At 36.0% G+C, this 25,202-nt stretch overlaps 1 protein-coding gene across 1 annotated transcript in view; it reads left to right on the top strand.

Moving 5' to 3' along the window:
• The first annotated feature begins 234 nt into the window (after window positions 1-234).
• The window catches only part of LOC136028438 (A disintegrin and metalloproteinase with thrombospondin motifs 6-like), a 195,450-nt gene continuing 170,482 nt past the window's right edge, over window positions 235-25,202 (top strand). The window contains exon 1 of the mRNA XM_065706281.1: window positions 235-442. The gene's annotated coding sequence lies outside the window, so the exon portion shown is untranslated. The remainder of the gene's footprint in view (window positions 443-25,202) is intronic.

Genomic DNA, 25,202 nt, shown 5'->3' with positions numbered 1-25,202 from the left:
TAATTGGGTATGAGATCAAATTATTTCAAAAATTTGCCGTATCCTACCTGATTCTTCTAAGCCTACAAAATTCCCTTATAAGTAACTACTGTGATACATTTGCCGACAAAGCATTAAGCAAAGAAAATGATTTACACAGAGAATAGTTTACAGCCCGAGAGGATTATTTTTTTAATACTCTCCAGGCCACTGAAACCATTCTCAGCAACATCAAGAAACAACAACTGCGCTGGTTCGGCCACGTCCCGAAAATCGCCCTTGATGGATCTTTTCATAGCTTTTGTCCACGGGGCAGACCACGAAAACGATCCACTGAGAAGTTCGATTTCAACAACGTCAAGATAGCCCAGTATCGCACTAGATAGAACAATATGCCAACCGCTAATACATGAGCTAGCTGGGGAAGTGGCCCCAAAACATCCAACAAGGATGGCTGAGTAAAGTAAGGTCATTATTTGTTAAGCTCTTTATTGTGTTATGGCCTTTTGTCCTGAAATACATTCATCTATTCAGTTCATCTTGAATCTAGATATTAGTAAGTGGTGCTTTATATGTTTGGTGAATGAGGTTCAAAGAGAGCAAAGATGTGTGTCTTCATTTGAACGACGTGAAGATTTAGTATGTTCGAATAGCAATTCAACCTTAGTGGCATATATATAAGCAGGGACCTCGACCTAATCCCTGCCGTTTTGGAAGTTTTACAATTAATCCTATAATTTCTTCTTTTTTCTCATAAATTACCTATCTTGACTTCTTTTCCAAAGCACCCCATCCTCTCAAATATCAATTCGAATATCAGTTCAACACTAGTGGCATATACATATGTAGGGACCTCGACAAAATTCCCCTGCTCCCTGACGTTTTGCAATTTTACAATTAATCCTATAGTTTCTTCTCTTCTTCTCATAATTTACCTATATTGGCTTCTTTTCCAAAGTACCCCCTCTTCTCAAACAAAAAAGTGCGAAAGGGCTTACTTCCTATTCCTTTTCCTTGAAAGAGATCAATAATATGTATGACATTTTCTAGGGGAGGGGGGGTCGGTTTGACAACCCTTCCAAATTTTTGTCCGGCTCGCAAAAAAGTAACAAAAACATGTATAAACAAATTTTTGTTGTTTTTTTTAAAAGTGGTTTTAAGACCCCTCCTTCTCAAAACAAAACCCTGTTAACGGATTAAAAGTGTATTATTATCAAAATCCATGATAATCAGTAACATCAGCTAAGTAATACTTCGAGACCTGGACTGCAATTGATTGTGATTGTAAAAAATAAACCGTTTTGGAAAAACAAAGAGCATTTACTAATTTGTCGTTTTTATCTTGTTTTTAGATTTTCGTCTGCAAGAACTTAAGTCACGTCTTCATCTAAAATTACTGTTAAAATAATAAGCCTACATAAGGATTTTTGCCAGCCCATAACCTACTTACAAATTGAATCACCCGACCCAAGGTCAGAAGCTATGTTGTTGATAAAGCCCGTAAAACTGACTGCCTATAAAAGTGATAAAGAATAGATACTGCAGATCTTAATGTCACAATTGTCTACTGGAAAAATGTCCAGGGTTTTTATAGCCTTCGTAGATGTGAGCTTGCGGGATTTGCTACAGCACATGTCAATGCAGACTTTTGCAGACAACATTCATTGATCTATGGCTGAATATCCTGCCATTTCTATTAACCCCTGTTTCTAAGGAAAATACAAAGCTAGTTTTTAATCTCTTTCAAAAGTAAAAATTTATAGCCAAAGTAATTCTTTGACAATAAAACATCGTAAAAATTAGAAACAAAACTAAAATAAGATGCCATCAAGAGCTAAAAACTAGGCTAAAATATAAACTAGAAACGAGGCTAAAAATATAATCAAAAGCTAGAAATTAGGCTAAACATATTATCGAGATCAAAGAACTAGGCTAGAAATCAAGACTGTGGAGTCGGTCTACTTTATCACCGACTCCAACACTGACTTCGATTCCTGAAACTTTAAACATAATTGCTCCGACTCCCAACATTAGCTTCGAAGAAATGAGAATTTCCGATTTAAGCATTCCTGATAATTTACAGCAGAAATTCAATTTATTAAGTCGGAATCGCTACCGAAATAAAATCCTGCTTGCGTACCTGAATAAAGTAGGTATTTATTATTTTTAATGAGGACTTCAAGATAAGAGTCCTCATGGCCACAATGTGTGGCGTTATTCGTCAAACTCCTGTAAGGAGGGGGGCAAAGTTGGAGCCAATTTTACAAAATCAAATGAAAATTATAGTATGAAAAATGTGCCATATAGTACCATAAAGGTAAAGATATACTAAAGTAAACTGACTCTTTACTGTGAATGCTTGAATTATGCAGACTTATCTTAATTTTGACAAGATTTTTAAAGAAACTAAATTTCAGCTTGGGAGAAAACTAGGGTCCGACGGGTGGGGGACAAACCAAAGTTTGGGAGGGATCATTGCCCCCTTTTTATGTTTACTCGCAAAAATGTTATCCTTCAAACTGTCGGTTTTTTACCTTCTCAAAATTTCAGACAAAAGAGCCAATCGGGGAAGTTTGAAATTACAACAACGGGTAAATAAATAAAAAGGTTAAAATACTCGAGTTACTCTGTTTCTTCCTTTACATACGGAATAATATGACTGGCTAAAGAAGGCTTTTATAACATCGAAGTATATTTGTGATCAGCGGCACCACATGGAAGGCGGTCTATTTTCCCCCCTCCTTGATATTTGCGGTTCCAATTTTTCCCCTTCCTGCTATTTGCCCTTCTAGACATCGAAAAATACCTTTTTTGGCATTTTCATTAAGAAATATAATTTTTCTGGGATTTTCATAAAAAATCCCTTTAATTGGATATTGGAAAATAAATTTTGCCCCCTCCCCAATACTTTAATTAACCAGCGTAACTGTATGTTTGGCAACTCTTGCATCGGCCTATTATACAAAATCAGATTGGTATTGACAGAATCGGAAGCTCGTCTGTATGAGCTTTGTAACTATACCATAACAACTACCGTCTTTGTATTGCACATAGTAATACTAATAATCATTGAATGTGACGTCATAGAGGTGCCGCTGAGTGGGCAGAGCATTTTTCACATGTGAGAGATGTTTCATTTGGGATTTTGTGTTTTATTAATTCAGTGTGTTTTAGAACTCCGAATGTGAAGTATTGGAGAACTCTGAACTGTTGAGGATATGAATGGATTGGATCCGTTAACTTAGAGAGTAATTTAAAAAAGTCCTTAATATCTGAGTAAGTTTTATCTTGAACCAGATGTTTGAATATCATGGTTTGTGGATGATTTATTGAGGGATATTATAACTGATTCTTTTTTTTCGACTTTCTGATTAATTTATTAATGTTTATAGTGACGTAAATGTGAGACCCCCCTTCAATCAGGCTTACCTGGGCAGTCACTTGTTGAAGTACCAAATTAGAGAAAACACAGTTATGCAATTATGTAGATGTATTTTACAGTGGCGTCAACACACGAAGTAGAGAGGCAAGGGGAAATATATTTTTAGATTCTATTTTGGATCAAATTTATCCATTTTTCAAGCCTATGATTCAAAATATTTTGCTTCCTGTCACTGTTGTAAATACAAACTAGAGGAAACATAGGTATGCAATTACCGAGATGTAATTTATAATAAATTTCTTATTGTTGTTGGATTATTTATTGTACGCATTTCTCGTCAAATTTGACTCTTAGTGCCAATTGAATAAAAAAGACAAAACTAATAATCAACAGTCAGCCAAAAATTTGTGTATAGCCTAAGGCTATATCCAAGCAGTAGGGGAGGTGACTAAAAATTCAATAAATGGACATTTCTGAATGCAATCGACCGTAACGAATTTTGTTGTTCTGGTTTTGAGTTCAAAAGAAGACTCAGCGAAAAGAAGATGAGCAGCGAAGTCAATATCTCGAAACCATGCACTAGAACGTACCCTTTCCCCAAAAAAGAACACACAAAATTTAATATCGACTGGGCATGAGGGAAAGGGGGCCCATCAGAGCTACGCATGTACTCTTGTAGGGTAATAGGGGTAAGATTGCAATTTTAAGTTGTAATTCTATAAAATGCTGTACATATCGAATCTAAAACGAAAATTAAGTTGTGTCTGAATAATATTTTCGAAAATTGCCCTAGTGAAAAATGGTGGGCACTTCAACTTCGATTCAACCATATATTTCAGATGCTCTGTTCTGGCTTCAGGTAATTTGTCTCAGTTTGCACCCCTTTAAAAGGGTTGGCTAATTTTAGCCCCTTTTGTTTCAAAAACTACGGAATTCGATTCCAGTCAAAGTCTGATATTTTCTATTACTGTTTGGTTACTTGCTAGGCCAACAAAATTTAATTTCTTCACAAAATTAGAAAGTTCAGCGGTGCCATCAGAACGTTCTGTCGGAAAATCGAAAGGGAGTTATTCACGAGCGGGCTGGCAAAGCCGGCTTAGTTTTCCATCTGATATTCACGATTAGCAGAAAGCTGCCGTCTTGTCATCCACACGATAACAAGAATTGGCTAGACCTGGAAAGCGAATTTATGCTGCTAGTGGAAAGTGCTTTTGGCAATTAGTTTTTAGCGGTAAATCAAAATACTACGCTCATGACTTTTAATAGAACTTCCAACTCCTTTTTTTTACAAAGAAAAAAAGTTTGTATACATTTCATTATATATACGTGCAGAGCCGCACCCAGGATTTTTCTATGGGGGGGGGGGGTTTGACGAGGATTATTTTTGGGATGGGGCGGGAGCCACAAAAAAACTTCGGAAACCCATAAAAATGTGTTTATATTCATTTTCTTACGTTTTTTTATGATTTGTACCACCTTTTTGGTGAAGTGGGGTTCAACCCCCCTCTAATCCCACCCCCTGGATACTGCCTTATATGCGTGGGTCAATCAATAACTTCAGCAAATGAATATTATTTTTGTAAACGTTCCAAAAACTATGACTGATATCCAATTATTAACGCTAGTTTATTGAGAATAATTGACTATGACAATGGAAGCGTGATCGCTCAAATAACATGTTTTTTTCAGCCGTTATTCGCGTTGATAATCGTTAGCCGGTCTTTTGTGTGAGCTTCACTGTCCTTTGGATATTCGCGAATACCATGCATTTTTTGCTACTGCGACACGGCTTGTCGCGAATAATTCTTAAATTATTGCAGGTTAATACAGCTAATTTGCTGCATGGCATTTAAGCTATGTTACGGTTGGAGCATTAGCTCCAAATGTGCTCGAACCAATGTTACCAGACGTCTGTTTTTTTAAGTTGAGCCGCCGTAAAAGCGAAAATGTGCCGAAAGCTCTATTTTCTAATTAAAATGAGCCAAATGAACGATCCCCCCCCCAAAAAAATGAGCCGATTTGAAAAATTATGTGTGCAACTGTCCCAAAAAGCGCCAAAACGGCGCAAATGTGTCCCATCTGGCTACTTTAGCTCGAACCACGGCCAATCAAACAGTTCGTGGTAACAAACTGGAAGTAAGGAGCAACCTGGCTCAACAGTAACCGAAACTCTAAAAAAGGAGATTTTATATCAGTAGATACACAAAAAAGAATTTGCTTTTTATGCTGATTTGAAATATATAAGTTTCATTAAGTTTAATAGTACCCATCAAAGGTTACGAGCCTGAGAAAATTTGCCTTATTTTCGAAAAAAGAGGGAAACACCACCTAAAAGTCATATAATATTAATAAAAATCACACCCTCGGATTCAGAGTTTCAGAGAATCGTACTGTAGAGGTTTTAAGCTCCTATCCGACAAAATGTGGAATTTTGTATTTTTCGCCAGAAGAAACATCACGGATACGTGTTTTCTTTCCAGGGATGATCGTATTGACCCAGAGGTCCTAGAATATCAGGATAGGGCTTGATCGGACGTAAATTAAAAGTTCTAGTGCCTATTTTAAGTGACCAAAAATTGGAAGGCAACAAGGCCCCCTCCCACGCCCCTTTTTCTCAAAATCGTCCGATCAAAATTTTGAGATAGCCATTTTGTTCAGCATGGTTGAAAGGCCAAATAACTATGCCTGTGGAGATATCATGACTCCCCACAGTCCCTGAGAAGAAGTCTTTAAGTTGGAAAATTTGCTCATTGTTTACATGTAGTATTTGTTATGGGGAAGTATGCATACATTCTTCGTGTGAAGGGAGGAATTTCCTACTGGTGAAATTTTCCACCGGGATAATTTTAAGCGGGCAGGGAAGATTTCAGGGGGTGAATTTTTCAAGGAAAATTTTATATCAGAGGAGTTTGCCAGAATCCCTATACGAAATTCTTCTTATGTCTTGCTTTCTGTTTGCTGATTCAATTTTACCTGTGGAGAAAATAAGAGTTGGGGTCTGGGGTAAATTTTCACCAGGATTGAATTGCCTAGAGAATAAATCCATGGGGAGGAGGGATTTTTCCGTGGAGGTGTAGCCAGATTTCCTGGCGTTATTAAAAAAACGATCAGAAACTAAGTAAAAAAAAAGTTTTTTTCAACTTAAAGTAAGGAGCAGCATTAAAACTTAAAACGTACAGAAATTATTACGTATATGAATGGGTTGTTCCTCCTTAACACCTTGCTCTTAACGCTAAAGTTTGAATTCGTTCCTTATTCTTTAAGAACGACTCCAGAGACACTGTTTTCTTTTAATTAGAACAAAAGTAGCTTTTTGGAAGTGCTAAAAATCTTTAGCGTAAAGAGCGAAGTGTTGAGGATCCGCCCTTGGCCCCGATTCTTTGCTTTCCCTATGTTTATGTCCACTGCTATCTAGCAAAACATAATATGTAAATTGCTAGCTCCATTTTTATCGACCCATTCCATAGCATGGATGCGTGACCTACACGACACAATTATTATGCCTTTGAGTTATTTATGTTAGAGCAATTTACCTTACTAAATTAAGACGTTTTAGCAGCTTGCCAAAAAATTGAGAAAAAGTCATTCAGAACATGAGACTGGCAACTGGCCAGATCTATCACTACAGTATCAAAATAGTTGCTATTAGCTTAATATCCTAGCCCTCTGGATATTATATGTTGTTACTACTTCTAATATTTAGCAAGGCTAACTAACATTTTATCATACTGATATGCTTTTTTAGATTCATTTAGTCTTCTTTAAAGAATACCGAAATAAAAAAAGAACAAACTCGTAATAGAAAGTATACCGAATCTTAGGGTACTGTGAATTAATGTACGTCTAGTTTGTTTGGTCTAATCTGTCTATTCTAGTCTGTCTAGTCTGTTTCCTCTGGTCTACTGATAGCAATTTAATACAAGTAATACATATGCTTTAACATTCGGAACTGAAACAATGTGTAGGCTACTAAGAGATGTATCTTCCTGTAATGTTAATGATGAAATAGGATCCTTGTAATTCTATCGCATAAAAAAAAAATCAAAAGCACAAAATTGAGTATTATTTTTGCTGTAGTCTCCTTGTCACTTCCCCATTCCTATTATATCACCTGAAGTTTCAACTCTCTCCCCCATGCTGTTTTCTGGATATTGCAGATTTACCGTTTTGATAACCGGGGTACGCGTAGTGTCTTTGGATTTGCGTCGCTAGTCCACTGGTAATAAATTCTAGTCTCGCAGTAGCTTATAGTGCCAAAATGTTTATGCGGATTGGAGGAAAAAATTTTGCGTCCTCTCCTCCTCTTCCCCATCTCAAAGATACATTTTAAAGTCCACTTATCCCACTATCCTCTTAAAACCTTCAACTAGATCTACAAAAACGTCCTGGTATATTGAATATGCGCTATTTTGATATAGTGACAACACAGAGGTTTTTTTTGATCTATCTCACTACTTAGATATGAATGGATTTTAAGTCCTATGGGAACCTACAGGGGCATCCATTAGCATGGGGGATGGGGATGGGGTCATTTACCCCCTAGATTTGTTTTCCCCTCTAGATTGGGAAAAATCTCTTTTTGAGGGTGTTTCTATTAAAGGATATCTTTTTTCGGTATTCCGTCGAATAAAAACCAAAAAAACAACAATGAACTAGACACCCCAGATTTTGACAAATAAATTCCTCCTCCCAGTAAATTTTCGTGAGTAGACACCACTGGCAACTTGTAGTGCTAAAACGTTTGGGTTATTCGGAAACAGACAAGTTTAAACTCCTCCTCCAGCATGAATTTTGCAGTTCCCATGCCCGCTCTTTCTGTCCCAAATGCTACCTGACAGTTTCCAGTCTATCCTCCAGGTTATTCCCGAAATATTATAGGTATGTTCTTTTGATAACCAGGATGCATATGCTGCCTTTGGATTTATGTCTGTTCCTTCCACTCAAGTCAAAGTTCGAAGTCCACTTGGCCCTCCAACACTCATGAGAGTTTCAACTTGATCCCCTAAGATATTGTCGGTTTTTCTGCATTCAAAACCCACGAAGATTTAAAATAAATAAGACAAAAAACGCGTTTATCTAAATGGCACCCTAGGGGATGCTGTGCCTGAAGACAAGAGTATCCCTTGCTCTCTCCGCCCTAGCCAGGCCGCCTTGCCTCTGCAGGATAAACATTGCATCAAAGGCGCTATTTGCTATGGGGCAGGGGGGAAACTGCCTCTTCCACACCCCAATTTGCCTCCCTTCAAACCCCAGTTTGCTCCCCAGCTGAAATTCAGTTTCTGCAAAAAAATCATATTAAAACTAATATAATCCTGCATAATCAAGCATCCAGAGAAACAGGTTAGTTTTTTTTAGTATTAAATAAAAAAAAACAATTTTTTTAACTGCAAGTAAGGAGTGACATTAAAACTTAAAACAAACAGAAATCATTCCGTATATGAAAGAAGTTATTCCTCCTCAACGGCCCAATCTTGACGCTGAAGTTTGACATTTTCTCACAACTCTACTTTTTAAAACAATAAAAAACTTTAGCGTAAAGAGCGAGGCGTTGAGGAGGGAACAACCGCTTTTATATACGGAATAATTTCTGTTCGTTTTAAGTTTTAATATTGCTCCTTACTTGCGGTTAAAAAAACTTGTTTTTTTATTTAATTTCTGAACGTTTCTGAATTAATGCATGTTTTGATTTTGGTTCACCGCACATGAACAATTAAAACGAAATTTGCATTTTTTTTTTTGCTAAATGACTTTCTCATAGTTTTAATCGGACGATTTTGATAAAAAAAAGGGGATGGGAGAGCAGGCCTAGTTGCCCTCCAATTTTTGGTTACTTAAAAAGGCAATTAAAACTTTTTTTGCAAACGTTTTTATTAGTCACAAATATACATAACGTACGGATTAACTTACGTAACGAACTTCTATATTTGTATATTTTTATTACGTATATAAGGGGTGTCGCCCCCTCGTCAATACCTCGCTGTTTACACTAAAGCTTAGATTTTGTCCCGATTTTTTAAGAATGACCCCTGAATCACAAAGGCCGTAGAATAAATAGTTGAAATTACTAAAAGTACTTTAGCGTAAAGAATGAGGTATTGTGGAGGAGATGAACCCCTTTATATAATACGTAATACGAAGTTATAATAACTTCTGTTTGTTCTAGGTTTTAATGCTGCTTCTTACTTCCAGCTGAAAAAACTCTTTTTTTCATTTATTTTCTCATCGTTTTTTTAAATAATACTAGAAAATCCTAGGGCCCCTTCACGGAAATTCTCTTCCCTCATGATAAAGTCCTCAACATGGAAAGATCCTCCCACGCAACCCCCTCCCCCTACCACTCCCCCCTCAACGCAAAAAAGTCACCCTGAAAACGTCTGCACACTTTCCAATAACCATTATTATATGTAAACAGTGGTCAAATTTTGCAGCTTGCAGCCCCTCCCCCGGGGACCGTGGGGGATTAAGTCGCCCCAAAAGACATAATTATTAGGTTTTTCGACTATAACGTGAGAGGGTGCCTAGGTGTTCTTAATTTTTTTGGTCGCTTAAAAAGGGCACTAGAACTTTTAATTTCTCTTAGAATGAGCCTATTGTGACATTCTAGGACCACTGTGTTTATACGATCACTCCTGGAAAAAAACAACAAATAAACACGCATCCGTGATCTGTCTTCTGGCAAAAAATACAAAATTCCACATTTTTGTAGATAGGAGCTTGAAACATCTACAGGAGGGTTGTCTGATACGCTGAATCTGATGTTGTGATTTTTGTTCAGATTTTATGATTTTTAGGGGGTGTTTTCTTCTATTTTCTAAAATAAGGCAAATTTTCTCAGGCTTGTAACTTTTGATGAGTAAGACTAAACTTGATGAAACTTGAATATTTAAAACCAGCATAAAATTAAATTCTTTTGATGTAACTATTGGTATCAAAATTCCATTTTTTAGAGTTTCGGTTACTACTGAGTCGGTTCGCTCCTTACTACAGTTCGTTACCACGAACGGTCTGATAGATAGATCGATAAGTGTATTTCAAAAGCCCAAGGGCCATATACGCACAAAATATAAATGAATAACAAACAAGTAAGGAAATAAAAGAACAGTACAAACTACAAGCACGCACAGAAACAGAATACAATATGAATATACCTAATCTAACGACAAAGTAAATTAATTATATAAAATTTTTCTTCTTACTAAGGATTTATCTCCTGACTATCTAATATAAATCGTACCTGGCTTTCCAAATCTGTTGGTATCTACCTTTTCTAGGAATGATTTAATTTGGGATGACCACGAGGTATTTAAACCACTTTTCAACATCTGATCATATGCCACTCTTACTAGTCTATTTTCAATCCGCTTAATTAACTTCAACCACAATCTAAGCATTAAGATAGACCTGCGTAGCTTTAAAGAAAACAGGCCCATATCTAACAGTTCGTGGCAACGAACTGTAGTAAGGGGCGACCCGGCTCAATAGTAACCAAAACTCTAAAAAATGGAATTTGGATGCCAATAGTTACATCAAAAGAATTGCATTTTTATGCTAATTTTAAATATATAAATTTCATCAAGATTAGTCATACCCGGCAAAAGTTACGAGCCCGAGAAAATTTGCGTCATATTATAAAAAATAGGGAGAAACACCCCCTAAAAGTCATGTGACCTTAATGAAAAGCACACCTCAGATTCAGCGTATCAGAGAACCTTATTGTAGAAGAGAACCCTATCTACAAAAATGTGGAATTTTGCATTCTTTGCCAGAAGACAAATCACGGATGCGTGTTTATTTGTTTTTTTGTTGTTTTTTTTTCCAGAGGTGATCATATCGACCTACTGGTCCTAGAATGTCGCGAAAGGGCTCATTCTAACGGAAATTTAAAGTTCTAGTGCACCTTTTTAAGTGACCAAAAAAATTGGAAATTCAAAAAAATTGTTACTGTTTTAAAATGTAGAGTTAAGAGAAAGAGTCAAACTTTAGCGTAAAAAGTGGGGCGTTGAGGAGGAAAGGCCCCTTTCATATACGGAGTAATTTCTGTTCGTTTTAAGTTTTAATGTCGCTCCTTACTTTCATTTAAAAAAACTTGTTTTTCTTTGTTTAATCACCTTTCAGAATCTGTGACTGCGTTGTCTGATCTAGACCAAACACTCTTTTACAATACTGGAGCTGAAGGGACTCCAGTTGCTGAACCGTTTCTCCACCCCATATCTCTGCTCCATATTCTATCACGGGTAAATTGCGTTTCTATTAAATATTCTTTTATGCATTTTTAGGTTTTTAATCCGCATTATCGTTGGGTTTTTAAAAATTGCAGACATGGCCACTCTACCTCTCTTAATTATTTCATCAACATGTCTCTTTAGTCTTCTAGTATATCCAGTGTTTTCTTTAGTATATCTTTGCCTTTATGGTACTATATGGCCCATTTTCATTTTCAACATCATTTTCACTTGATTTGCGAAAATCGGCTCCAATTTCGCCTCCCCCCAGGATTTTGACAAAATTTTTCCACTGCCTTGCATACCTCCTTTTAGGAAATTCTTTCTCGCTTTCCAATTGATTTTCAAAGAACTATATGAAAGCCTTTTCGATTTGAGCGCAGCGTTATATTTATTTTAACAGCATATTTAAGAGAAGAGATACAAAGTTTTGAAAACCGATTACAATCTAGCCTATTGATCCTAATTCAAAAAGAGGTGCCACTTCTAAAGAGCGTGAGAAACATGGTTTTAATTCAGCCCGCATTTAGTAAGTTGATAATAATCTTAGTACAATATGCACACAACCCTTCAATATAATGATCAGTGTTTCCAATTAAGTAATAACAAGTGATGGTGAACTGAGATTGTGTCAAAAAACGGATAAGAATCAAAGAATAACAATAAAAACGAATTTTAACGCCTTTCGTGAATGAGTTATTTATTTGCTTGACAGATCCCATTTAGACAAAAAGAGTTACCAGGCCATATGGTTATGTCGAGAATAAATCCTGGAAATGTGGCAATTTATCAATGTTTTATAAACAAAGACCTTGTTTAATTGCACTTTTTCAGGGTGTATTAATCTTAAAAGCCTAATCACGTCTCATGTTTAAGTTTCGGAATTTTATAAATGACTGATTTTGCATAAAGGCCAGTTTTGGTGCTCCGTACCTATCGTTTTTTTAAGCTTTTCAATAGTCACTTGCCCTAAAAGATTGGGCGTGAAATCTCCATTTTTTGTCAGACATTTTGCAAAGGGCTATATGCAAGTTTGCAACCCGGTGACAAAAAAAAATAACTAGATTTTAGTGATATTCTGGTTGATTAAGTGATTTTCTTCAGTAATCTAGTGATTTATGCGCAAATTCAATGATTTTTTTTTGGTTTATGCAATATAAAAATCACTAGACACCAGGGGTGGCAACCCTGACTATATGTAAAGTAAGTCCTTCTAAGTGTATTATTTTACTGCTTTTCAGTTAATCGTAACTTTTGACAAGGTCATTAAAAAAACCCTCATAGAACTCTTTACGCATTATGTAAAAGCATGTTAACGAGTCATTCTTGTGAATACTTTTTTTTCTAGTTAATTGGTTTGAAGCTTAATTATTCCATAATTGTGCTTCGTTGCGTCAAAAGATTAATGTCCTGTACTTTCGTGTTTAAAAGTGTTATCTAATTGCATTGATTTATTTTTGTGACTTCCATCACAGGCATATACACGTATTTTTTTCTTTTCAATGGGGAGGAATAATAAAAATTCTTTGAGCATTGCCCAGAAATTCTAGAAAACCTGCAATATATGGGACAGGGGGACCCATAAGCCTACTGTCACATCAATTGCTTTATTCCCTATAGCGTGTATCAGAAAGGGATGCCAAATAACCCCGACGTTTTCTACCCGTTGTTGTGTTTACCTGCTGTGTCAAATTTTGTGGTAGTAAAAAGAACGCTACACCTTTTTTTGTATGACAATTTAAGCAAGTTAAGAGAACGAAAAGTTTTGAGGCGCAACACCTTTTATAAGTAAATTCTCTGTTTATCTCTGTTAAGTATTATTGGGTTGTTGCGAGTGTGCACTTGCGGGTGAATTAGGATAGGCTGCGGTAAACATAGAGGTAGGAAAAAGAGCTGTGGTAAGGTTTGTAAAATTTTGTGGTCAGATTTTGCCATTAATCCGGAGTCACGTTAAATTTATAAACTGAAAGAATGGAATAAAGAGCGTAAACTACTAGAATCTGTTCTCTATTCATATTGACGAAAACCACGCTGCCTTTCTATCATAAAAACAAGAGAAGGTAACGAGGACATTTGTAAAGACAATAAATACAGCCTAAGCGGATATTTCGGCTATATTTGCAACATCCATCAGAAGCAAAATACAATATAAAATAAATAAAAAGACATCGATGACATAAACTTGAAACTAAAATCCTAAAATAAATTTGAAAGAGTCTCAGCCTCCTCACCTCACATAGATCCAGTCAAGACGAATGGTTTCAGTAATGTTGTTTTTTCTCTCTATTCGTTCTTCTGTTGCTATGAGGGTAATAAGTTGCCATCTCTAGCCCAGTCTGCATCAGTGGCGTCAATCCACAAAAATTAAGAGGGGGGGGGGGTTAAATGTATTTTTTAAAATCTATTGAGAATAGAGTTTGATTTTGCGTTGTGTTTCAATTTTTCAATGAAACTACTGAAAAAAAGCTATTTTTCAAAACTAGGGGGATTTAAGGCAGGGCAAAGCCCCCACCCCTACCCTCATTTGTCGTCACTGGTCTGCATTTGTCTTAACCCACATTGGAATCAAGTCTGACAAGCGACTTCATAAATTCGTCAATTGTTTTTTAAAATAGAAAGGTCAGTTTCACGTAACATGTAGCCTACAACCGCCCAAACGACTTATTCTTGTGAATTTACTATTTTGATTTTTTCTTTCATCTTCATATTTTGATTTTTTTTCTTTTCTTTCAATTTACTATTTTTTTTCTTTCACCTTCTTTGAAGTTTCTTGTCATAGTTTTGCGTCCCCAAGGGTTATCGGATTAACGCGCGTGGGCACTAGTGCACGAATGGGCAGCACGCCTTGGTCAGTATCCGCTGTTAGTCGGCATCGAAACCCATGTCCGATAAGCAATTTCTGAATTGTTACAAATTAATTTTTACATAGAAAAGGGAAGATTTATTGCTTCAATATTTGAGCAAAGAAATGACTATACTATTTTCGAGTAATGTTCTTAGAGCTCCTATCATGACCCCCCTCTGTCTTTATCTGCTGTGTGGTATTTTGTTGTGTTCTAATAAAAATAAAAGATTAAATCAGAGAAAATTTCTAGAATGATTAGGAAATTTTCAAATATATCGGAAAAATTGTTAAACTGTTCTCCATGGGATGGGATGGGAGGAGCTCCCGCTCACCCCACCGTTCGTAACATCTTTGGCGTCATTACTTTTGCTGTTAATACCATTTTTTTTCCAAGTTTGTTCGTGTTTATGGACTTCACTGATTGCGGCTCCCTTCTTAAAAACACCGGTGAAGTATTTTTTTGGCAATGGTTAAAAATTTAAAAAACGCAAAAATGGTTGATTTTATAGGGGATCTTTGAAATTATGAGAATGTCGTAACAATTTCAAGAGTTTTTGGGGGTGGGGGGCTGACAGGATACAATCAACAGCATACTAGGCAGTGGAGGATTTAGGGGGAGAAGAGAGGGCAGTGGCCCCAGGTGCAGGAATTTTAGGGGCGCAAAATTTCAAATAAATAATTTAAAGGTTATAATCATTTTGTTATTTTGAATTTTTATTTAATAAAGTAGGGGGTGCAGTTAATAAATGAAAGTAATAATTAATATAATTAGTTCATTAATGAAATAATTTAAAAATAATTAAATAATACTAATTGAAAAATGGATGTTATTGGTACTTTCGTTGAAAAAAGGTACTTGTCTGTTAAACAGAACATCCTCAAGAAGCGAAGTTAGGCTAATCGTAATGAAATATACCAAAACATGATGATAGTATAACACTTCAGAAACCAAATTATGGAAACTTTAACAAAGAATTATGGAAAGCAGGCCGTACAGAAGGTATTATGTTAAATAGCTAACCTAACCCCAAACCATCTCTATGTATTAAATATTTAATTGTTTTCTTACTAAAAACAAGCAAACCATAACCGACTCAAACCAGTTTTGTCGTATCTTAGACAGCATAAATTTTGAGGATGTTCTGTTTAAAAGACAAGTACCAAGAAAAAAAAAACAATAGGTATTTGTGCGTTATAGCCACCACACTTAAGAAGTGAAGTTAGGTTAATCATAATGAAATACACCAAAATATGATGAAAATATAATAGTAAACAAAATTATGGAACCTACAACAAAGAATTATGGAAGGGGGGCCACCCAGGCTGCACTAAATTAAATTTGTAACCGAAACTAACCTAGCCAAAATACCAACTAAATATTTAATTAAAATATAGCTACAATGTAGTTTCCCACCAAGCCGAAGCTAATTGTCTGGTATAAAGACCATGAAAACCGGTTATTGTCTCATGTTCGCGATATAAATTCTCAGTGTTGATGGCTACAAGACACAAGTACCCAACAACATTGCTCTCCTAGATTTTGAAAAATGCATTTTCCCCTTCCCCCTTAATTTCCATGATTTGACACCATTGGGTTTATAACGACTTGAGATGCAGTTTGGGGCTTGGAGACGAACTCTTTGGGGACCAATTGGGCTATATAGCCCATTCCTAACAGGTTTCATAGATCCAGGGAAAGTGAAGGCAATTTTTCAAGAAAATTAATCATTACGAAACATTACCTAATTACCACCCTAAAACAAAACATGTTTTCCCTTCTTAAAAACGGCTCCCTTCTTAAAAACACCGGTGAAGTATTTTTTTGGCAATGGTTGAAAATTTAAAAAATGCAAAAATGGTTGATTTTACAGGGGATTTTTGAAATTATGAGAATGTCGTAGCAATTGCAAATTTTTTTTTTTGGGGGGGGCTGACAGGATACAATCAGCAGCATACTAGGCAGTGGAGGATTTAGGGGGAGAAGAGATGATAGTGGCCCCAGGTGCAGGAATTTTAGGGTTACTAGTTTCAAATAAATAATTTAACGGTTATAATCATTTTGTTACGGTAATATTTATTACGAAACATTACCTAATTACCACCCTAAAACAAAACATGAAAATAACGAAGTGTCAATTTTCCGCTTAGGAGAGAATAAAAAATATTCAGTGTGAACAAACCGAGACAAAACACGGAACAAAAAGCCATTCAACCTTTGCATACATTTATGCAAAGTTTGTTCGTCTTTTATTCCGATAAACGCATAGCGAATCAATAACCACTTAGCAAACCTGTTTTTACAGAGAAAATTCTACAGACTTTTATAACAGTTGCTCTTTTCCATCTACTTGTTAACTATTCTTTACACAGTTGCCAATTAGTATCCATGAGTTGTTTTACAGGTATTTGCTGAAACTTGCCATGTTTATAGTTGTTTTATTTTGAAGCAGTTGTGAAAGAATTTTGGGCTCTTTTTTTATTTTATTGCGAACTCCATAAACAGTCCAGTTTCACTATCCCTGTTGACTTACACATCAGCCTCATATTTTTAGGCATAAATATCGGCTGAAGTAATTCAAAAAGCGTTATGTGTGCATTTCTTTTCAAAGGGATGTAGAATATTTTGCCCGTCATAGTGGACAAATTTACAGAAAAATGCAGAATCTAAAAACTTTATATCTACAGAAAACTCTGAATCGCAGAAAATGCTATCTTGCGGTCATTTTTGAAATTTTTAGGTCATTTTTGAGGCAACTTTGAAAATAAAATTGCTCGACCATTTCCCGTTTTTCGCTCCGGGACCATATCTGGCTCTTTTAGATCTGCTCTTTGAGCTACTAGAATGTGATAATTGATTTGCAAATTGCTCCAACACCTCCAAAAATACTACAAAAATGAAAATCGTTCCTACTGAAAATTCTACCGAGCCCTGAGAGCCATTTATCGTTTTTTTTTTTTTTTTTTTTTTTTTTTTTTACCAAAAATCACCGAAGTTTTACAGATTATTTGAAAAGAAAAGTGGACACACTATTCAAATATAATATGATACCAAGGCTGTATCCACGGAGGGTGGGGGGTAGGGGTATGAACCTCCCTCTCCGAAAAGTCTTGTTCGATTTATAAAAATGTAACAAAAAAGCATAAACAAATTTTTGATGGGTTCTTTGAAGTGTTTTGCACCCCCTTTGCTAGAAAACGAATTACCCTTCCCGAACAAAAATCCTGGATATGGCCCTGCATGAACTAAGTAAGTTCTGAGCAACCACAGTTGGGATTTTGACACTTAAGTTCACTCTAAGTGTTAAATCACAACAAATGGAAAGAGAAACTTCTGGTCAGGCATGAATGAGGGGGGGAATAGGGCAACATCTTCTCCCTCCAAGCATCAAGATCACGTCTTAAATCCTTTCGTAATGTTCTATGAATTCAAATAATAAAAGAAAAGTTTTTTCCACTGAAAGTAAGGAGCAACATGAACACTTAAAACGAACAGAAATTATTTCGTATATAAGGCGGGTTACTCCTCCTCAACATCTCGCTCTTTCCGCTAAAGTTTTTTAGTACTTTTACACAAAAGTCTCTTGTTGTTCTAATTGTTTCAGGAGTCGTTCTTAAAGAATTGGGACAGAATTCAAACTATAGCGTGAAGAGCGAGGTATTGAGGAGGAGCAATCCCTCTCAAACACATAATATTTTCTGTTCGTTTTAAGCTTTAATGTTGCTCCTTACTTTCAGTTGAAGAAACTTGTTTTTGAAAATTTAACTTCTGATCTTTTTAAATAAGATTTCGCCTGAAAAATTCGTCCCCCTGGAAACTCCCCTCCTCGTGGAAAATTATCCCCGTGGAAAATCTCACCAACAGAAAATTTACCTTTTTCGAAAATCAGGCAAATTTTCTAAGGCCCGTAACCTTTGATGGGTAAAACTAAACTTAACGATACTTATATATTTGAAATCAGCATAGTAAGCCGATTCCTTTGATATATCTATTGGTATCAAAATTCTGGTTTTTAGAGTTTTGGTCACTATTGAGCCGGGTCGCTCCTTACTTACAGTTCGTTAACACGAACTGTTTGACTTGGCTAATTTTTTTTTTGTTCGGATATGTGTTCCAATTGAAATAAATGTGTTTGTGCTCACGGACAGTCACTCAATAGTCAATAGTCACGGTCTATTATGTTAAAAAATGTTATTAATAAATTCGTTAAACTTCTGTTGTTGATGAAATCGAACGTATTTCTGCATAAATTTTAACGTAATTGAAGTTCACAGTGGACATAGACCATTCAATGAACTTGTGGTCCCTAAAATTATTTTTGTTTTAAATTAGCCTCAAGTTTAGAGACTGGAGGTGATTCGGTGGGTTCAAATGTCTCCGTCCTCCATACCCATATATTATCTATTGTTTGTGCCAGGCTAGACCAATCGTGAAGAGAATCTCTCGACAATTTTTTGGAGTTTTAGAGACTTTTATTTTTTCATTATTTTCGTAGAAACTTAGTCCCTATTCCAAACCAATTCTGGAAACCATAACTCGAAGACTGTTTGATTTGAGTAAGTTTTAATCTTTGATTCTTGAGGGGGGGGGGGTTCTCTCCGATAGTTAATTCCTACTTTGTCCGTGGGCTAGGTCAACCCTGGAGACTTTGTCGCTCCTAGAATACTAGAATTCTGGTGGTTATTGACTTTGTTACCAATACCGAGGACTTTTTTTAAAATTAATGGTGCCGAAAATATTATATTCCGAGAATAGAAAATAGACACACGCTAGGAATTACCTACTTTCAAAAGCGTGTAAACTAATTGGCACACGCTACCTCTGGTGAAAGTGCACTAAATGGCGCTCCAAAATTTACACTGGGAGGTAAAAAGTGGTAATGTCTCGCTCTTGCGCAAGAATGAAGGACAGCTTTTTCCCCCTTAGCTACAAATATTGATAGTATTTCTAATATAGTTGTTTTTCCATTGACTTGTCAACCGTTTTACACACTATTGTCGAAATAGCTTCTCTGAATTATAAATAAGTGCCGTAACTTCGTTAATTTACTGCGGTACTTTTTGTGTTTATTGATTAAATATAGTAACACATGTTTTGACTGTCTAATTATAAAAGTGCTTGAGAACATTGTGTTTGGAATTATGTACTCTCGGAGCCAATTTTTTCACAAATGCTGCAAAAGAATATGCGAATTCAAATGAAAGAGGGGTTTGAGACTCGATGTGGTTTGAAATTCGCTTTTAAGTTTCCAACATAACGAATATCAAATATGCTATGGTTTTGTGCCGATTTTAATTGCATCGATCACTGTTTTCTGGCAGCTTTTTCCCTTTACTGGAATGTTATGTTTATTTTTGACGAGCATATGTTCATTTATGTTTATTTTTGGTATGTTCATTTCATTATCGTTTTTCAGTGCTTCTGGTTCTACTATTTGTAGTTGAGCACTTTCAACTTATTCTTTATACAGTCAAACATATATTTTTGAATATATCACTTGAAGGTAGGGAAGCGAATTTGAGAAAATGAAAAAAAATTCACTGTAGAGAATCACCCACCCCCTCCCTGTCCAAACAAAATGTTTTAAAAATAAAAGAATGTACAATATTGCGAAATATAGTAGCTAAAACAAAATGCAACTTAAATTTTTCATAGTTTACCCCCCTCCTCGATTCAAATTCTTCGTAAAGTCCTGGATACAAGCAAAAAATTTCGTCATTTAGTTCAACCCCGTATAAGTTATTATTTTTATGAACCTAGAAATAAATTTTAAATTCTTGCGACATAAGCCCCCTGCGATACAAGGGGATACCCGAGCCCGCTATATCCGAATTTGAGCCCTTTCATAGTCTTTTTTCATGTTTTCACCTAATTAGATTTTTTGTTGTTCATTCCGTTTTCGTTTTCCTCTTTCATTTTAAGTCATTACTTCTTTTAATTATTACTTTTATTATGTTGATTACTATATTTATTTAATTACTATTTTAAATTATTGCTTTTACTATAGATTATTACTTTTATTATTACTTCATTTATTTTTGTCTTTTATTGGGTTGTACAACAATTTTGATTGTTATTTTTGAGCTGGGAAGGACTGAAACACCTGCAAAATGAAATATAGCTAATTTCTCACTAGTCTTTGTACTAGTTATTAAGAATATCTCTCAGTATGCTAAAGGTAATCTGTCGTCCATCAGTCCAAAAATTATGCATGAATTATGCAAATTATCCCTTTTATTAAGTAAAACTCTTGCAATTACCAACTGGCTATAATTGTTTCACTCTAAAATGCTTTTGCCTTCGTGTTGTCGTTTTTTTGGGTACTCGGGGTTTTTACTTAAGCTATGTTAAATTGTTTTATAGAATCCAGCCATACATGCTGAAAACATACCTTCGAGTCGGAGAGAATTGATTCGTGAAATTAAAAAAAAAGAAAAGATTTCACGTTCCATTTTTCCCTCCTCCCTTCCAAATTACTTTTTTTAAATCACATAAATCATTTTTGGGAAATTTCAGTTTACTTTGTATAATCTAGAGACACACGCCAAATAAATTGATTTTATGACAAGGGAGAGCGAATTTGGAAATAAAAGACAAAAAACAAGCAAAAACAGACAAACGTGTGAAAAATATAGGAGATCATTGGATAAATGCTAAGGATTTTGACATTGAGGAAAGAGGAATCTGTAGGCCCCGCCCTTGTACACACGGACTCAAAGGGTTTCAAGAAGCATAGAATTTTACGACAACATGTACAGTATATTGGATCAATTATTTGGAAACTAGTGGCTGTTTGGTGATCTTTTAATGACCCTTAAAACTGGAATGCAGCGTTTGATAGCCATCTACAGAAAACCCAGGAAGTGTTTCTATAGAGAAACCTCCTCATTCTTGAGCGCTGCTAGGAAATTTCCCATTGTGAGAAGGGGAGGTAAGGGTGACAGTGGTCAAATATGGTTCTGGAGCATGGACCCTCCAAAAAACGGAGAAAGACTTGCTAGATGTTTTCTAGAGATAATTGCCTATGGATTGTTTGGGTACCCGACTGACTGACCGTATTTCAAACTCTAGGCTGTGCGAATATTTGTGGTTCAATCCCTTGTTCTATAATGAGAGACAGGTTGAGATGGCTTTCATCGGATAAAGGATGACAGATTACCAAAGATTGTCCTTTTTGGGCCAACCGTCTAGGGTTAAGCGGAAAGCAGGTCGTTTTCGGTTGGGGTGGGAGAAAGTCGTAAGGAAAGATTTAAGGGAATCGGGAAGCTCTGGGAGAGCATAAAAAGGTAGGGTTTGAATAGATTGGGATAAAGGAAGAGCGTGCGTAGCTTTGTTAGCCTCATGTGGCTTGGTCCTGTGGTGAGTTGTTAGCAGTAGCAGTACTAGATATATCTTCTTCATGTAACCTGTCATATCCCCTTTGATATGTTGGCTATCCCTTCTCTTCCGAGTGTCTCTGTGTATCTTTGAGTAAACATTTGCTTAAAATGCTATTTTTCCTTGCGAAAGTTTGCTATTTACTACGAGAATTTACGAGAAATTGCTCTTGTTGTCAGGCACGTACGTAAGAATTTATTTCGAGGGGGTTGAATAAAAATTCAATCAAATAATAATTTGAATAACAAGTGTCCAGAAATTCGGCAAAAATTTGGATCTTGGTGGGAGTGTGTCTTGAGAACCCCCTAAATATGTAAACTAATGAATGTAAATTTATGCTGCTTACCAAGAAAAATGCATGAATAGTTATAACAGTAAAGTCTACCTAACATCCTTTAATTAGATCCTAAAGCTTTCAGTATTTGCAAATTTTACATTGTCCTGGTAGCAGCAGAAGGTAATACCCTTGCTTTTCTTCTGTTTCTGGTTTATATTCTTTTACTCTTTTAGTTCAGATGACTGACGGTATATTGTCTGGGACATTAGCAGTTCTCAATGCTTTCTAGGGCTATAATGAGAAAAAGGTTAAGATGGGTAGGAAACGCTCTGCGGATGAAGGATGACAAATTGTCAAAGATTGTCTTTTCGGCCAACCGTTTAGGGCCAAACGGTTGTCCCCGGTTGGGTGGGAGGATGCTGTAAGGAAAGATTTAAGCGAAATGAAAACTTCCTGGAAGGGTGTAAAGAGGGAGCTTTTGAATAGATTGGGATGTAAGGAGGACTGTACGTAGCTGTGTTGGCCTCAGGCGACTTGGTGATGTAGTGAGTTGTTAGTAGTAGTAGCAGTAGTAATGCACCCTTATTAGAGATAAATACTTTCAGTTTCGAGTTTTCCAGGGCTTTCAGACAAGGCCGTATCCAGGATTTTGTTCTGGGGGGCGGCTGCAAAAAATTAGAAAACGCAATAAAAATTTGTTTACATGTATTTTTGTTACTTTTTTGCGATTCGAACAAATTTTTGGGACTGGGGGGCTCAAACTGGGTAGCCCCCCTTGATACAGCCCTGTTTGTCGGTGAATAATATGTCGCTATCGCTTGCAGATAGTCCTAAGATATTGTCAGAAAAATATACAGTAACCTTTGTCTTTCCGCCTGAAAACGCATTTTTAAGAACCTAAACAGCCCTCCTTCCTATAACGAACATATCTGACTCCCCGTCCAAATACCTGGAATATTTATACCTGCTACATACGTCAGTTTTCGGATGCTCAATAATGCCGAGCATCAGAGATAGGGGATTTGAGTTTTGTTCCATCGAATTATTACTGTTTTTTTGAACATCTAGAAAAATTACACTGAAAAAAAAATTAGTGAAATTGTTATTGCTAGAAACCGGGATTTTTTGGCAAAATAATCTTAGATCCATTGCTGTAAACTATAAAAATAAAGAAAAGCTTCACTGGAAAAATAAAAATACAGAAAATATGACTTAGAACAGCGTCTCATGAGGGCCGAAGGTCCAAGTAAGTGACTAAAGCGAGTGAAGTGAGTGAATGTAGTTTAATAAAAGCTCGTCAAGCGGGCATAGCTTCAGCTAGTCTATATAAATCTAAATTCAAGTGTGGGTGGGTTAATAATTCCTTTTAGTGAGTAAACAGCTAAACTTTCGAACCTGGGACCGTGAACTTTTTGTATAACTAATCCTGGAACCGAGGTTCGTTGTCTATGAAAACACAAAAAAGAAAAGTAGGCTTAAAGTGATGCCTGATTTCTTTTTTATTTTTCTATTCTGAACAAAACGAAAACTGAAGTGAAAAGTTTGTTCATAAAAAAAAGCCCGTGACGCTGCCAGAGTCTTTATCAATATAAATCCAAGTATATATTGGCTTATAATTCTTTTTACCGAACAAACTGCTAAATTTTCCAATTTAGGACCCTGAACTTTATGCAAACTAATCTTGGAACCAAGGCTCGTCCATGAAAGCGAAAAAAAGCCCCGAAATCTTGACTTGAAATGATGTCCTTTTTTTCTTCTTCTTTTCTGACCAAAAGTAAGATCGAAGTTGAGTTTTTCACCAAAGCCTTCTTGGGTCGCACTTTCAGAGCTAGTGAGCAGGGTACGGCCGGTCGGCAGCATGTTTTCCAGTTCCGGTCCGTATGATTGATTCACTTGAAGTGCTTTGACAAACACGTTCACTTCCCCTTTAAGATCTATGAATTACTTGAAAATGGATGTCAATGGTGACAATGAGCTTGTTTGTCTAAGCACTTGAATTCTTTTTCGGTTAGGTCATTAATTACTAATGCACTTAAAAGCCAAATTCCAAATGTCTTCCGTCTAGATATAAATGACAGGACATTTGTTATCCGTCCTTCTTAGAGTTGACAAAATCACCCTCCCCCTCCTTGCCCCTTAAAATAGATTGTGTGGTCTGTTATTTTAGTCCTAGATATTTGTCATTTTTTCTTCTTCAGGACGATTTAAGAATTCAAATTCGAGGACATAGTGACTATAAACACTAATATTGATTTTTTGCTTCGATTTGTTTTTGCTCTCCCTCATAACGAATGGTTCGGGATTGAAATACGCAATACGAATCTATGAGGGGGTCAAAATATTTGCATATTAGTTGGGTCCGGGGTGTACCTCCGAGTGCTTGGATGGACAAGACACCCCTAGAAGACCATTTGCCTTCCATCTCAAAGGAAAACCTCCGGAAGTGAGGTTATAGCCAAGTTTAAGACGTTAAGTTTGTTTCTCCCTAGTTGGCTGGTTGCACCCTCACTACCTAGAAAAGTCTTCTTTTATGTTCATGTATCAGAAAAGGTAATAAATAAATAAGACAGGAAATCAGAAGAGCTAAAAATAAGATAGGAGTGGGGCGATGGGAGTTTACGTGGACTAAGAAACGGATAGCCTATCTGCGCGGATATTTATTCTGGTGGGCCCTAAGACGCCCCAAAACAGCAAGGAAGAGGTGCAATTACCATTTTTTCGTTCATTACGCAATTTAATATCTTTTCATATTGTAATCTGTTCAAAGATATTTGATTATTACAGCAACTCCGATTTCTACCAACGATATCTAATAAGCTTTAAACATTTGGTTTTCTTTTTTAAAGTTTTCGAATTGTTGTAAGTCCATGTCAAGATAGAGAATCATTATTCATAATAGTTGCAAATTTTCTTTTTTGGGTGATATCGAATCGTCATTTATAATAATTGCAAATTTTCGTTTTTGGGCCTTCCTACTGACATCATATAACTGGTTGCGTTCAGACCTGTAAGCTTAATCACGTAGTGAATTGATTTTATCTAACAAAAAAACAAACTAGTTTTAAAACTTTCAAGTATTTTTATAGTTTGAATTAAAATATTAAAATCATTGTTCAGGCACT

The sequence above is a fragment of the Artemia franciscana genome, chromosome 6, assembly GCF_032884065.1.
Source record: "Artemia franciscana chromosome 6, ASM3288406v1, whole genome shotgun sequence".
NCBI classification, from domain to species: Eukaryota; Metazoa; Arthropoda; class Branchiopoda; order Anostraca; family Artemiidae; genus Artemia; species Artemia franciscana.
This window is presented reverse-complemented; position numbering and strand designations above follow the sequence as displayed.